Source organism: Sus scrofa, chromosome 13, assembly GCF_054392235.1.
Source record: "Sus scrofa isolate SSC_HxYL_T2T_F1_AM1 chromosome 13, Sscrofa_HxYL_maternal_Yorkshire_Landrace_v2.0, whole genome shotgun sequence".
Classification (NCBI taxonomy): domain Eukaryota; kingdom Metazoa; phylum Chordata; class Mammalia; order Artiodactyla; family Suidae; genus Sus; species Sus scrofa.
In genome coordinates this window covers 126,072,095-126,087,201 of record NC_139395.1, presented here as the reverse complement: position 1 = coordinate 126,087,201, position 15,107 = coordinate 126,072,095, and the positions used below count along the sequence as shown (strand labels likewise).

Here is a 15,107-nt window from a genome sequence, read left to right as displayed (position 1 = left end):
TCAAGCCACAGCTACAGCTGTGACCTACTCCAGATCCTTTAATCCACTACACCGAGCTGGGGATTGAACCCACATCTCCACAGACACCCCAGCCGCTGCAGTTGGATTTTTCTTTTTTTCTTTTTAGGACCATACCCACAGCATATGGAGGTTCCCAGGGTAGGGGTGGAATTGGAGCTGTAGCCACTGGCCTGCACCACAACCACAACCAATGCAGATCCGAGCCATGTCTGCAACCTACACCACAGCTCACAGAAATGCCAGATCCTTAACCCACTGAGCGAGGCGAGGGATCAAACCTGCATCCTCATGGATACCAGCCAGATTCATTTCCAATGAGCCACAATAACTCCTTCAGTTGGGTTCTTAACCCACAGTGCCACAATATGAACTCTTGAGAAAAAATTTTAATGTGCTACTTTTAATCCCAATGAACTAGCCTGAATACATTTTACAAATTTAAAAAAGTTTTAAGAGTAACTAGTATACATGGATGTGTAACTGGGTCACCATGCTGTATAGTAGAAAACTGATAGAACACTGTAAACCAGCTATAATGGAAAAAAATAAAAATCATTATATATTAAAAAAAAAAAAAAAGGATAACTAGGAACACAGAAGAGAAGGGGACAGACCTTTAAATCCTTTCCCACTGAGATAGAAGAATGATATTACTCTCAAAGATGACCAAGTCCTAATCCTCAGTGTCTGACAAACATGTTACATTACATGGCAATGGGGAGTTAAAGTTGCAGATGAAATTAAGGTTGCTAACTAGCTGACCTTAAAACAGGGAGCTCTTCCTGGATTATCTGGGTGGATTCAGTAGAATCAGGAAGGTCCTTAAAAATGAAAAGTGGTAAACAGAAGAGTTAGTGTTGAGTAATACTGTGTGAGAAAGACTCTGATAGCTTTTGCGGGCTTAGAAGACAGGAGACACAAGCCAAGTAAAGTGGGTAGCTGGTACAAGCTGGACTAGACAAGAAAACCAATATTCTCCAGGGCCTCCAGAAATAAATGCAGCCCTGCTGACTCCTTGCTTTGAGCTCAGTTCTAACTTCCAGAACCAAAAGATATTAAGTTGGTAGGGGTGTGTGTTTTTTGTTTTTTGTTTTGTTTTTTGGGTTTTGTTTTTTGTTTGTTTTAAGGCTGCACCTGCAGCATATGGAAGTTCCCAGGCCAGGGATCTTTTTGGGTTTTTTTGTTTTGTTTTTTGTTTTGTTTTTTGGGTTTTTTTGTTTTGTTTTTTGTTTGTTTTAAGGCTGCACCTGCAGTATATGGTAGTTCCCAGGCCAGGGATCGAATCAGAGCCACAGCTGCCAGGCTGCACCACAGGTACAGCAATGCCAGATCTGAGCCATGTCTGCGACCTACACCACAGCTCATGCTGGATCCTTAACCCACTGAACAGGGCCAGAGATTGAACCTTCGTCCTCATGGATACTAGTTAGGTTTGTTACTGCTGAGCCACAACAGGAACTCCTTGTCTATGTTGTTTTTAAGCCACCAAATTTATGAACAATTTGTTATAGAAAAGCATTAAAAAAAAATTGATACTCAACTACCCTAGACTTATGCAAAAGGAAGGAAAGTTGAAGGCATTTTCTCCCTGAGAGTTTCTGCCTCAAGGAGGATCTTCAGTCCTATTTGACCAGAAAGTTTCTAAGTCACATGGACTAAGAAGGAGACTATAAGGCAAAATCTTTGAGCTCCAAGTCCCTCGCATGTTTCTAGATAAAACATATTGTAGAAGGCAGCGCTGATCCTGCTCTTATATGAAAATGAGCAGTGTTATTCTGTAGTGTTATTTCACGAGGAATGATAATGCTTCCCAACCTACTTCCCCAAAAAAGTCCTTCCTGATTCCCCACTGGGCCCTGAGAACAGCCGCTTGAATAGGGTGCCATCCCTTGGCTTTTCTGTAAGGAAATTTTATATCTATGGATATCAAGGGTTTAGTTTTCACAATGGAAAACCACTTGCTATAGTGCCTGCACAACAAAATGTCACTTGAAAATGGTGTCCCCAGCCCTGATAAGCAGTGGATGCTGCCAACTGAGATAGGCTAAGAGCCAACGGAACTGGCTGGAAACACAAGGGGATGCGTGGGGACACAGGTATTTTCCAAGTCAGGAAGGAAAATAGAGATAATTGGGTTCCAAGATGATCTTTGCTAACATCTCAATTTCGCTTCCAACACTTAAAGGGGCAGGCTCCCCAATTTGGTCTTTATCAAGTTGATTAGCCTGGAAGGGCTACAAAGGCTGCCTCTATACATCCTCTGAGTGAAATAAGAACCTCCAGCGTTCTTGTAATTGTTCAGTACTGAGGTTCGAGTTGAACACATTTATGGGAGTTGGCCTCTAGCCCACTTCTTATGAATACACATAAACACACCTTTTATTGCTCAATAATGTTTTCCCTTTTGCAACTTTTGATGAAACACTAAAAAAAATGGGGCTTGTATTTTAATTATTTTAAGAGAAGAAACCACAGAAAAACCAAATCTTCCAAATGGGAACTTTTCTTGCCTGCTGCCCCAATCAAAAATTATTTGTCAAGGGAGTGTTGAAGCTTCAACATCAACAACTCAAGATATTAATTTGGTCCAAATCCAACTGAATTGCTCTGCAGACTGAGTTTCTGCATTCCTCTTTACGAGCCCAACCTCCTTCTCTGGGGTTTTTAAGGTGCAATGCAGCAGAATTCACTAGCTCTATATGCCTATGGGATATGCTCCCCATCGTCTCTGTTGCAAATCAGCATTCTCTCATCTTGGCTCCTGTCCAGAACAGGAAGCTCGTATACATCCATCTTTGCATTGCCACCTCGACACCATGAATCTAGGCCTTTGTGACCCCCTACCTGGCCCATTTCAAGAACTTCCTAACTAGTCACCCTGCCTCCAAATCCACATTCCCCAATTTATGTAACTACATTGCTGTCATATTAATCTTAAGGAGAGAATACTACTGTACTGCCCAGCTTAAATATTCCAATAGTTTTCCATTTTTCATCAGGTGAAGCTCAATTCTCTTCAACCTGGCATTCAACTTCATTCAGCCTGTGTCCGAATTCCCTTTCCAGAGGTATTCATCTCTACTCTCATGCATTCTGCACTGCTGAGCATCTGGAAAGTCTGGCATTCTGCAACATAAACCACAGCTGCCTTGTCATTTTGAGTTCCTTATTACAAGCCAGAAAAATTGACTTTGAGAACAAAGGGATGGGATGGCCTAGATATTTATCATGTTAGGTAAGTCAGAAAGAGAAAGATAAATACCATATAACATCACTTATATGTGAAATCTAAAAATACAATACAAATGAAACTATCTATGAAACAAAAACAGACTTGCAGACATAGAGAACAGACTTATGGTTGCCAAGGAGGCAAAGGTGGTAGGGAGGACTAGGAGTTCAGGATTAGCAGATGCAAATGAGTATATACAGGAAGGATAAACAATAAGGCCCTACTGTATAGTACAGGAAATTATATTTGATATCCTCTGATAAACCATATGGAAAAGAATATGAAGAAGAATATATCCATGTATAACTGAGTCACTTTGCTGTATAGTAGTAATTAACACAACATTGTAAATCAACTATACTTCAATAAAAATTTTTTAAATAAGCAAATGTAGATATTAAAAAGGGGGGGTGTGCTGAAAGGATGTGTAGAAATTCTCAGACTCTAGAAAACAAGGTACAGAAAGGACAGGACCAGATTTGTTCAGGAGTGTGCTCAGGGAAAGGAACTGTGAGACAATCTCTTCAGGGCACAGCCAAAGGAAATAAATGAGCCCCAGATTTTTTAGTGTTTTGTTTTGCCACTCTGATCACATTCTAGTTCCAGAGATCATCAAATCAACCTGGCTTTGGCTGGAGGCAATCAGAGTATCAAGATGGAGAATTTTATAAATACTATCCAATGAGAGAAGAGAATTCTTCAAGAGTAAATTAGAGCATTAGTACCAAAAGAACAAATAATAGAGGATGAGCAGCCAAACCCTTTCTTCTATCCACTGGGAATACTCCTTGTCTACCCAGCATTCTTTGCCCATCCTTTTATGACCCAGTTCAGCCATCATTTTGAAGCCAGAGCTCATCCCTCTTGTGGTGAACTTCTGGTTTAGAATGAGCTCCTCTCTTAGTCCTACTTACTTTCCTCCTTCTTTTGTAGTTTTTATGTTATATCTCTCTCCTCACTAGCTTTGTAATGAGGAAGTCACATCCTCTTTCTATGCTCCAGTTTCTGGATCTACAAAAAGGAGATAATAACAACCATTTCACATAATCATTGTGAGCAGGATGTGGGATTAACATCCATATGTAATGGAATTAGTTTCATGTCTGACACACAATAAGCCCTCCATGTATGTGGTTTTTATTTTTTATTAATCTGTCATCATCATTATCAGTATTAACTCTTTTTTTTTTTTTTGGCCTTTTTAGGGCTGTTCCCACAGCCTATGGAAGTTCCCAGACTAGGGTCGAGTTGGCGTTGTAGCCACTGGTTTATGCCACAGCCACAGTAATGCAGGATCCAGGCCACATCTGTGACCTATGCCCCAACTCATGGCAAAACCAGATCCTTAACCCACTGAGTGAGGCTAGGGTCAAACCCACATCCTCATGGATAGTAGTTGGGTCTGTTAACACTGAGCCACAACAGGAACTCCCAGGATTAACTCTTTTAAACTGGGGACCATGATTTCTTCATCTTTATGGACCTAGTGAAATATTTTATCCACAAAACTATTTGCTACTTCTGGTGAATGAGCGACTTAATAAAGCAATCCATCAATGAAGGAAGAAAAATACAGAAGCTGAAATTGAAACTGGGATTTCAAGAGCTCTGCCCTTTCTATTTTTCCACCCAATAAGGAGACTCCACCATAGGTGCAAGGATTATCAAAATGTTAGAAGAAATAGACAGGAGAAGAGCTTTCCCTTGAACATTCTATGGTCCTGAGGCAGCTGGAGATACAGCCCCAGTTCTGTTCTTTTGCAGTAATAGCCTGTGTCTGCAGGAGATTTCAAATTGGATAATGAAAGGAAAGAAAGGAGGGAAAGAAGGAAGGCAGTGAGCAAGCATTAATAAGAAACTGAGGGTAACTCATGTGATAGGAAACAGATACTTTGCCAACTTTCTTGGTGGTCCCCTTAGGAGCCATTCTTGGTGATGGTGCTCTGTGCAATACTTAGGGATGCTCCTCAGCTCTCCTTATGTCTCCTGGTTACCATTATGGGTCTGTTATCTATGAATTTATCTAAATCTTCTTTAAAACTATGTCAATGTTTAGTCTTTGCCACCTTCCACTTGTATTAGGGTTCTGCTTTAAATCACACCTAGATGGGTAGGAGAAAACTAGAAAAAGTTCATCCTCCCAACAAAGAACTAGAAAAAGTTCCACTTAAATTTCACCTGTGCCACCCACTCAACAGCCTGGGCCAGGCATTTGCCCTCCCTGCTTCACTTTGATCCATTTAAAATTGATAGAATAATCTTCAGATTAGTGCATCAAAAGTTAATTAGATTTTAACTTTTTCATGCCACTCAGAAGAGGAAGGAGATTATATAAATGTGACATTTTATTATAGATTCTAGATAAGAATCCTTTCTTAATTTGACTAAATTTGTATCCTTCCTACATTTGTATCCTTTGATCACTCCTTTGTTCTCCACAGCATCATATTTTTCCCACACACTTTAGATAATCCCTGTTATTACCACAATGTGCAAGTATGTAGATAATGCCTGCGCTACTCTAGGAGGTGACATTCATATCCTGTTTATCATATATGTCAATTCATTATGAAAATTTCCAGACAAATATCAGTAAAGTGTCTTGAGGAAGGGGTACCTTTTTGTACTTCACACAAAAGATATTAAGACATTATGGCTGGATTTGAGACATCACTATGTCTTTCTTGACTTTATCCTTGAGTCTTTTAATAAACTTCCATTTATATTAGGAGGATTCAAAAGAGCTCAGTGGTATTTCAAATGTAATACATAGGTAGTCATTACCTCCTGCATCAGACTTCCCACTCAAAGCATACAGCCCTTTGATCTGAGCTGTTCATCATGAAGCTGGCTTTTGAGGCCCAGCATGTCCTCTTCTACCTCTGGTTCAGGGTCCATTAAGATGCACACTTTAATGTGGCCTATAAATTAATAAGGCTTAAATATCTTCACTCCATATTCCCCATTCTGGCATAGAAATCTGTTTTAGGTTGAGTAAGATGATGCTGGGAAAATCCCCAAAGTAGCATTAAATGTTCCAATTAACAGCATCCTTTATTTTCTCCTCAAAAGGAGATCACTCCCTGGATTTGGCTCCTTTGGGAGCACTGAAGAGTACATTCTTAACCTTCAAAGTAGAGTCAAGAAAAACATCTCTTGTTCCGTTTCTGAATTTAATATTTCAGGTGGATTTAAGAAAACAACAATTATTTTGCTCCGGGTGTGTGTGCATGCACCCATTTTGACAAGAATTGGTGTTATTTCACAGATTGGGGAGTCAGAATTCTCAGGATGATGCAAGAAATCATGAAGTATTTAAAAGCTCTTAAAACACTGCTTTTGTTGAAAACACAGGGAAAACAAAATCCCTGCCCCAGGATCAGAATGCAAAGATGTGCTAAGTTACTCTACTAAGCTTCATTTTTCTAATCTTTAAAATGATAAAAAAATATTGCCTACCCTACAGACCATTAATTAACTAAAATAGCAAATCTTCTAAGTTGCTAACATTCAACAAATGCTTATGGAAAACCTATTGCATGAATTAAAGAGAGAAGCAATGCTCCTGCCTTCATGGAGTTTTATTCTTTATAGAGTCTTTTTTTTTTTTTTTTTTTTAACTTCAAGAGGCTTTTGAGCAAGGGAGCAACCAGTGGTGTACCAGAGGCAGTGTGCACTGGCTCCCAAGAGCCAATTGTTAAACATTCAGAACTAGTTGCTAAACTATTGGTAGTTCGCAATGTGAACTGGTTGTTAAACTATTGGCTGCTTGAAATATGGAAGTATTTACATGGCAGAAATTGCCAAGCATTATAAATCAGCCTTCTCCCCCACAGTATGTCAGTTTTCTAACACATCTTTGAAAAATATGAAAGCATAAGTAGTAGGCATAGTGGTTAAGAACAAGGATCTGGAACTGGGGAGAGATGGATTAAAATCCTAATTCTACAAGCTGTAAGACCTTTAGCCACTCTAAGCCTCATTATGCTCATTTATAAAATAGAATAATACTGTAATCTACCTATGGTAGTATGCTCAGGCAGCCATAATAAATATAGACTGGGTGGCTTAAACAATAGCTCAGCTTTCTCACAATTCTAGAGGCTAGAATTCAAGATCAACTTGCCAGCATAGGCAGTTTATGGGGAGGGCTCTTTTTCTGGTTTGTAGATGGCTATGTTCTCACTGTGTTTCCTCATCAACTTTCCTCGATGTCTGCATGAAGAGAGTATATCTAACGGCTCTTCTTATAAGGACACTAACGCTTTCAGATCAAAGTCCCACCCTTAAGACTTCATTTAACCTTCATTACCTCCTTCCAGGTCTTTTCTCTAAATAAAGTCACATTGGAGATAGGACATATGAATTTTGAGGGGACATAAAAATTGTATCCATAACACTATCTCATAGGTTTATTGGGAAAATGAGATGGGAGAATGTACATGCCACGCCTAGTGCTTCTCAAATGCTTGATAAGTATTAGCTATTATTACTATTACTTGTTAGATGAGTAAGTCTGACTTTGTGAGATGGTGGGAAGGGAGGCTAGAGAAGGAAAGCCTATAGTCGAGAGGATCATTAAAGAGACTGTTGGAAAATATCAGACAATTAGGGTCTAGATGAAGACAAATCCCACTAAATGAAAAATTAACAAGATGTAGAAACTGCCTAGATATGGAGGTGATAAGAAGAAACGGTCAGAGTTTTCTCCAAGGAGCCTAGGTGAAAAGGAATTGATGGGGAAAGATACCATAAGATGAGAATCATTTTAGGAGATGAAATGAATCAACTGAGAATTTAAGATAAATGACCAAAATTATCTAAAATCCTCAATTTCAGATTCTGAGAGTATTTATGTATTGGCCAAGTATTTCTTGAGTTTTTACTATATGCAAGATGCTGTAAAGGATACAAAATGGCCAGGGTATGGTCCCTGTCTTTTATATGTCTATGGTCCCTTATGGAAGAGGACATAAAAAGAAAATTGTCACACAAGCTTGAAAGAGATTCAAATTAGGTGCAATAAATTTTCAAAAGAAAGTGAGATGACTTCCTGGGGATAGATTAGGATTTCATGGAGGCAGAGGGATATATTTGATTTAGATAAATAGAAAGATGTAGATGAGGTTAGAGAAAGGCTTCCTCATAGAAAGGTGTTCCTCAAGCATAAGAAAAATCACTGAGCCAAGAAAATATATTCAGGGGTAGTTCAGCTCAGTCACAGCATTGACAGTCAATTAGAGAACTGTAGAAAATCAAGCTAGAGAGGTCATCAAAGACCAAACTACAGAAGACCTTAAAATCTAAATTGAAGAATCTGAACTTGATAAAACATTGATGAGGAAAATTAAAGAAGACACAGATAAGTGAAAAGACATCCCATGTCACTGGACTGGAAGGATTAATATTGCTAAAAATTGTCCATATTACCCAAAGTGATCCACAGAGTCAATGCAATCCCTATTAAAATTCCAATCTCACACATACAGATAGCCAATAGGCACATGAAAAGATACACAACATTGATAATTAGAGAAATGCAAATCAAAACAACAATGAGGTATCACCCCACACCAGTGAGAATGGCTATTATCAGAAAGTCACAGATAGTAAGTGCTGGAGTGGGTGCAGAGAAAAAGGAACGCTCCTACTCTGTTGGTGGGCATGTAAATTGGTGAAGCCACTGTGGAGAACAGTATGGAGGTTTCTTAAAAAACTAAAATTAGAACTACCATAAGATCCTGCAATCCTACTCCTGGGCATATAAAACCATAATTCAAAAAGATCCATGCAACCCAGTGTCCACTGCAGCACTATTTACAAGATCCAAGATATGGAAGCAATCTAAATTGTCCATTGATAGATGAATGGATAAAGAAGATGTGGTTAAACATACAATGGAATACTGCCCAGCCATTTTAAAAAAGAATGAAATAATGCCATTTGCAGCAGTGTAGAGGGGTCCTAAAGATTATCATACTAAGTGAAGCAAATCTGACAGAGAAAGACAAACATTATATGCTATCACTTATACACAGAATCTAAAATATGATACAAATGAACTTAATTAGCAGATACACACTACTATACACAAAATAAACAACAAGGTCTTGCTATGTAGCACTGGGAACTATAGGAACTATATTATCTTGTAATAAACCATAATGGAAAACATGAATATACATATGTATAACTGAATCACTTTGCTGTACTGCACAAGCACAACACTGAATCTATAGTACACAACACTAGTATAGTGTACAATTATAGTACACAACACTAGTATAGTGTACAATTATAGTACACAACACTATACTTCAATAAAAACAAATAAATAAAATCCCAATCTCATTTTCTACAAAAATAGAAAAAATATCCTAAAATTCATACAGAACCTTAAAAGACCCCAAACAGTGAAAGCATCTCAAACAAGAAAACTAAGCTGGAGGCATCACAGTTCCCTATTTCAAAATATATTGCAAAGCTATAAAAATCATCAAAAGTGTATGATTCTGGCAAACATACATGTAAACCAATGGAATAGAAGAGAGAGCTCAGAAATAAACCTACAGTCAACTGCTCATCGTCAAGGGTAGCAAGGACACACAGTGGGGAAAGGATAGTCTCTTCAAAAACTAGTGCTTGGAAAACCAGGTATCCACATGCAAAAGAATGAAATTAGACCTTTACCTTACATCACGTTTTTTAAAAATCAACTTAAAATGCATTACAGACTTTAAGGTAAGACATAAAACTCCTGGAAGAAAACAGGGAAAACATTTTTGACATTGATACAGGCAATAATTTTTTGGAAATGACACCAAAAGCACAGGCAACAAAAAGCATAAATAGATAGATGGAATTGCATCAAACTAAAAAGCTTCTGCACAGCAAAGGAAACAACCAAGAGAGTGAAAAGGAAAATAACAAAATGGAAGGAAATATTTGTAAGCCTTCTATCTAATAAGGCATTGATATCCAACATATTAGAAACACATACAATTCAATAGCCAAAAATAGTAATAACCCAATTTAAAAATGGACAAATTATTAAGTTATTAGTTACAAGGCTACATTGTACAACATGGGGAATATAGCCATTATTTTGTAATAACTATAAATGGAATATAGCCTTAAAAATGTGAATTATTTGTATATATGTAACTTATACAATATTGTACAGCAATTATACTTCAATTTTTTAATAGACAAAGAACCAGAATAGATATTTCTCAAAAGAAAACATACATATGACCAAGGGGTATATGAAAAGGTACTCGACTTCACTAATCACCAAAGAAATTCAAATCAAAACCACATTTAGAGATCATCTCAAACCTGTCAGAATAATTATTATTAGAAAGATAAAGCATAACAGGAGTTAGTGAGCATATGGAAAAAGAAAAACTTTAGCACCGTTGGTGAGAATGTAAATTGAAATATCCTTTATGGAAAATGGAATGGAGTTTCCTCAAAAAATTAAAAATAGAACTACCATATATGATCCAGCAAGCCCACTCCTGGATATATATCCAAATTAATGAAATCAGTATGTTGAAAAAATATCTGCACTTTCATGTTCATTGCATTATTCATAATAGTCAAACTGTGGAAATAACCTAAGTATCCATTAACAGATAAGTGGATAAAAAAAAAATGTGGCCTTACATTCCATACAATGGAATGTTATTCAGCCATATAAAAGAAGGCAATCCTGACACTTGCAACACATGGATGAACCTGGGGGACATGATGTTAAATGAAATAGGCTGGACACAGAAAGACATATACTGTATGATCTCACTTACATGTGCAATATAAAATACTCACCAAACTCACAGGAGCAGATTATAAAATGGTGGAAATGGGGTAAGCGGGGAATGAGGAAATGTTAGTCGGGTTACAAAGTTTCAGTTATGCACTGTGATTAAGATCTGGAGATCTAACAATCTAACTGTAGTTAATAATTCTGTATTGAGTAAGTGAAATTTGCTAAGAGGGTAGATCTTCAGTGCTCTCACTACAAAAAAAAAATAGTAACTGAACTTATGTGATGTGATGGATATGTGCATTAGCTTGATTGTGGTGATTCTTTCACAATATAAATGTGTATCACATCAAGTTGTACACCTTCAAATATATCAAATTTTATGCTATTTTATTCTTTTGCTTTTTAGGGCTGCACCTGCAGCATATGGAGGTTCCCAGGCTAGGGGTCAAATTGGAGCTATAGCTGCCAGCCTACACCACAGCCACAGCAACGCAGAATCCAAGGCACGTCTGCGACCTACATCCCAGCCCATGACAATGCCAGATCCTTAACCCACTGAGCGAGGCCAGGGATGGAAACCAAAACCTCATGGTTCCTAGTTGGATTCATTTCCACTGTGCCGCAACAGGAACTCCATAAATACATCAAATTTTAATTGTCAATTATACCTCAATAAAGCTGGACAAAATTTTAAATAAAAACTGCCCCCCAAAAAAGAACTTAATTTAGTAGGAAGTGGTGAGTCACTACTACGTTGTTCAAATATAAACATCTTTCACCCCATCTACAATCGATATACTTATACCCTTACATTCTCCAAATCTCTAAATAACCTATCAGTTGTGCCAACTTTTCGGGTGCCTGACACCTAGCATTAACCCTCTTGTAATTCCTTCAACAACCAGGCTGTCCAAGATCCCAGAACTCTTCTTTATCTCTGGAAAATTAAACCATCTCCAGCTTTTAAGTACTTTTGCTTTCCTCATTTTTTTTTCCTCAGAATTTTGTCAAACTAATTAAGTACATGTCCTCAATTCTGCATGTTTTCCTATATGCAGTGTCCTCTCTGACAGAGCTCCATACACAGTCCTGGTCCTTAATAGTTATTAAGCAGAAGAAAGAGAAGCTACAACATCCAGGTGACTCATCAAGAACCTTTAGAAGGTCTCCTCTGAGTTCCTACTCTTTCTCCTCCCTGAGATTATCAGGGAAGAGGAATCAGAGGAAGAGTATGGAAGCCTACATTTGTGAGGTTCCGGACCACACACAGGTACACACTTACTGTCTCCCTCACAAGCATTTGTACTCAGCCTCTTGCGGCCACGAATCTCTGCAGAGCAAGTCCAATTCCCTATTTGTCTGCACCCTATGCAGGCGGAGGTTATCGGGAGGGCGCCACAGCTGGTCAGCTGGTTGCTGTGTCAGCAACCAGAGGCTCCTCTCCGCTCCCTGACCTTGGATTGTACAGTCCGCCCACTTTCCAGGTTTAAGGAAATTTACATAGGAGGCTTGTCTTGGGCTCCCACAGCTGGAGCCATGTTTCAAGGATGTAGGCTTGAGAGAGAACTGTGGTGTTGAGACTATCTGAACTGCTATTTCTGACTGAACCCAGTTACGGCTCTACAAAAAACTTAAAAAACTTGGCAGCGGGTTTAGAGATCTTCTTGTCCTGTGGCCGCCCAAGACAAGCCTCCTATGTAAGTTTCCTTAAATCTGCCTCCTACCAAACTGGAATGGTCTCCTCTCCTTAAGTCTCTCCGGGCCCCTCCATGTTGGCACACAGGTGAGGGCAGGAGGGCAGTTTCAAATTTCACTTGAGAAATTCTGAGGTTGTGAACCAACAATTGGTAAACTGAAGAAATGCCTTGGGAAAGAGGCAATCTTGGGGAGAAAGCTGAGTTGGCCATTAACCTCTCTGTGGGGAAGGGTGGCCTGTATGTTCGATGCCAAGTCCGGAAACGCCAAGAAAAAGCCAGCTGTTTTCTTGCATTTGTTTGAGGAACCATGAAGCCTGAGCTACAGCAAAGAAGGGGAAAGAACTGTTGCACGCAGTAGGCTGGACACTACCGCCCAACTAGAGGATGAAGCTTAGGTTAGCAAATTGGAAGAAAAGCTGAGGCTTGAGAAGGACGGGCAGCGTGCACTGCCTTGCTAGCTTCAGGGCTGGAGAACGAGGTGGAAGAGTCAGCTAATAACTCGGAGACTTTAGCAAGCCATCCTTAGAAGTTAGGAGAGCCCAAGCTGCAGGGAATTAAGGTCAAAGCGCTTGTAATAAAACCCAGTTGGGACGCTAAGAGGTAGAATCCCTGGGAACGTGAGAAGAACAAAAAGGATTCTGTGATGATTGACAATGAAACAGACAAAACGCCTTGGGCTGTCCAACCTCTGCAACAAAGGAAACCAGGAGCACAGGAACAAAACCCCAGCCAGCAGCCCCAACTCAGGAAATGTTCATGAAAAAGAATATACTCCCACTGAGTTTATTGATATAACTACCAAGTTCCAGCAGAAGGCCAGGGCAAATACCCAGGCATTGTTAGTGTGGCATGTGGTATACAGAGCACAGTGCGTTTCTGACCAGGCATGCAGAGAAAATGAGTGAAAGCACCACACACCCTGCCCTCTGGCAGCACCCCACCACCACCACCACCTCCGTGCTGAGGGGAAGGGGGATGGAGGGTTCAAAGGACTTTGACTTTTACAGGTTGGATTATGCTTGCCTTCAGGGAGGTTTGGCCCAATGAGGGGGAATTCCCTGGGCCTGTGTGACCCTGGAAATCAAGAGATGGTACAACAAATGCTTAAGGGTTTTGAAATGAGACAGGCCATCTATGCCTCTGTCTCTGAAGGCCCTGACAGGGCCACATTCATGCCAGGAATGAAAGTTAAGATCCTCCCATCCACCCCCCTCATCCCCCCCACCGCACCCCCATACCTGGTATGCGACCCTGCTATCCATGCTGGGTTCAGTCCTGGGAGAAGACGTTTATGGTGTTGGACAATCCGTGGCTGGTTTGGGAGAAGCTGGCAAATTCCCGGAACAGCTCCAGGCTGTGGGAAAGACCCAAGACAGAACGGGAACTCAAAAAGCCCAAAGACTGTCCGAATCACCTATAAAGGTTTCCGTAAAAGTAACCCGGAAGCATATGTGCTTTGACCTCATGGCTGAAGGGGCCCCACCTGAAAAGATAGACAGTGAACTCAACTCTGTGTTGATTAGCCTGTGGAAAGCCTTAAAACAAAAACAACTCAGATCTGTCTCACCTGCCCTTATACACTCTGATGCCCACCCTGCTCCCTCACAGGATTCAAGGATTCAGGCCCCAGGTATAGAATGTGAGCCAAGACTGCCTCCAGCTGAGGGTCATTGGAGCATATCAGAGGGAGGCCTCATTTTGAGTTCCTATTCACTGATCCCCCAGAAATAAAAGGTGACAGTTACAGTTGACGCTGGAAATGTCAAATGTCAATTACTAGAGTTACCTAATATCTTGGTAAGCAGCCATCAGTGGTTATGGAGGGCAAATGGCTATGGTCAGAAAGGTCCCTCTCACACTGCAAATTGGGTGTTCTCCTGCACTAGAATGTGAGGTTTTTAATCTCTTTGACACCAGATAATTGGGGATTGACGTCCTCCAAGGTCAAACTTTGCAAACCTCTGTCAGTGAATTCCCCCTCAAGGTTAAGGTAAGCAAACCAGTGTTAAGGGGAAACCAACTGAAACCAGTTAATCTACTACCCCCTTGGAAAATGGTAATAGTTAAACCATATAAATTGCCAAGGACATAGTAGGAAAAACTATCCAAGAACTGCACCGAGTAGGTATTGTATGCCCTGCCCACAGTGCTTTCAACAGCCCTGTATGGCCAGTGAAAAAGCCAAATGGTTCATGGAGGCTGACCATGGATTACCAAGGAATGAACAAAGAAGTGCCCCTCATCCATGCATCTATGTCCAACATTGCCACCATCTTAGATACTTTGGCCATCGCCTTAGCAGTGGACGATGCTGTACGGGACTTAGCAAATGCATTTTTCAGTGTAACCCTGGCTGCTGAGTCACAAGGTCAATCTGTCTTCACAT

General features: G+C 39.9%; 1 long non-coding RNA gene across 1 annotated transcript in view; it reads right to left on the bottom strand.

Moving 5' to 3' along the window:
* Window positions 1-14,349, bottom strand: part of LOC146397598 (uncharacterized) — a 115,104-nt gene extending 100,755 nt beyond the window's left edge. The window contains exons 1-2 of the long non-coding RNA XR_014824338.1: window positions 14,289-14,349; window positions 13,960-14,075 (exon numbers count right to left, since the gene is read on the bottom strand). This is a non-coding gene — a long non-coding RNA (uncharacterized LOC146397598). The remainder of the gene's footprint in view (window positions 1-13,959; window positions 14,076-14,288) is intronic.
* Window positions 14,350-15,107: the final 758 nt, after the last annotated feature.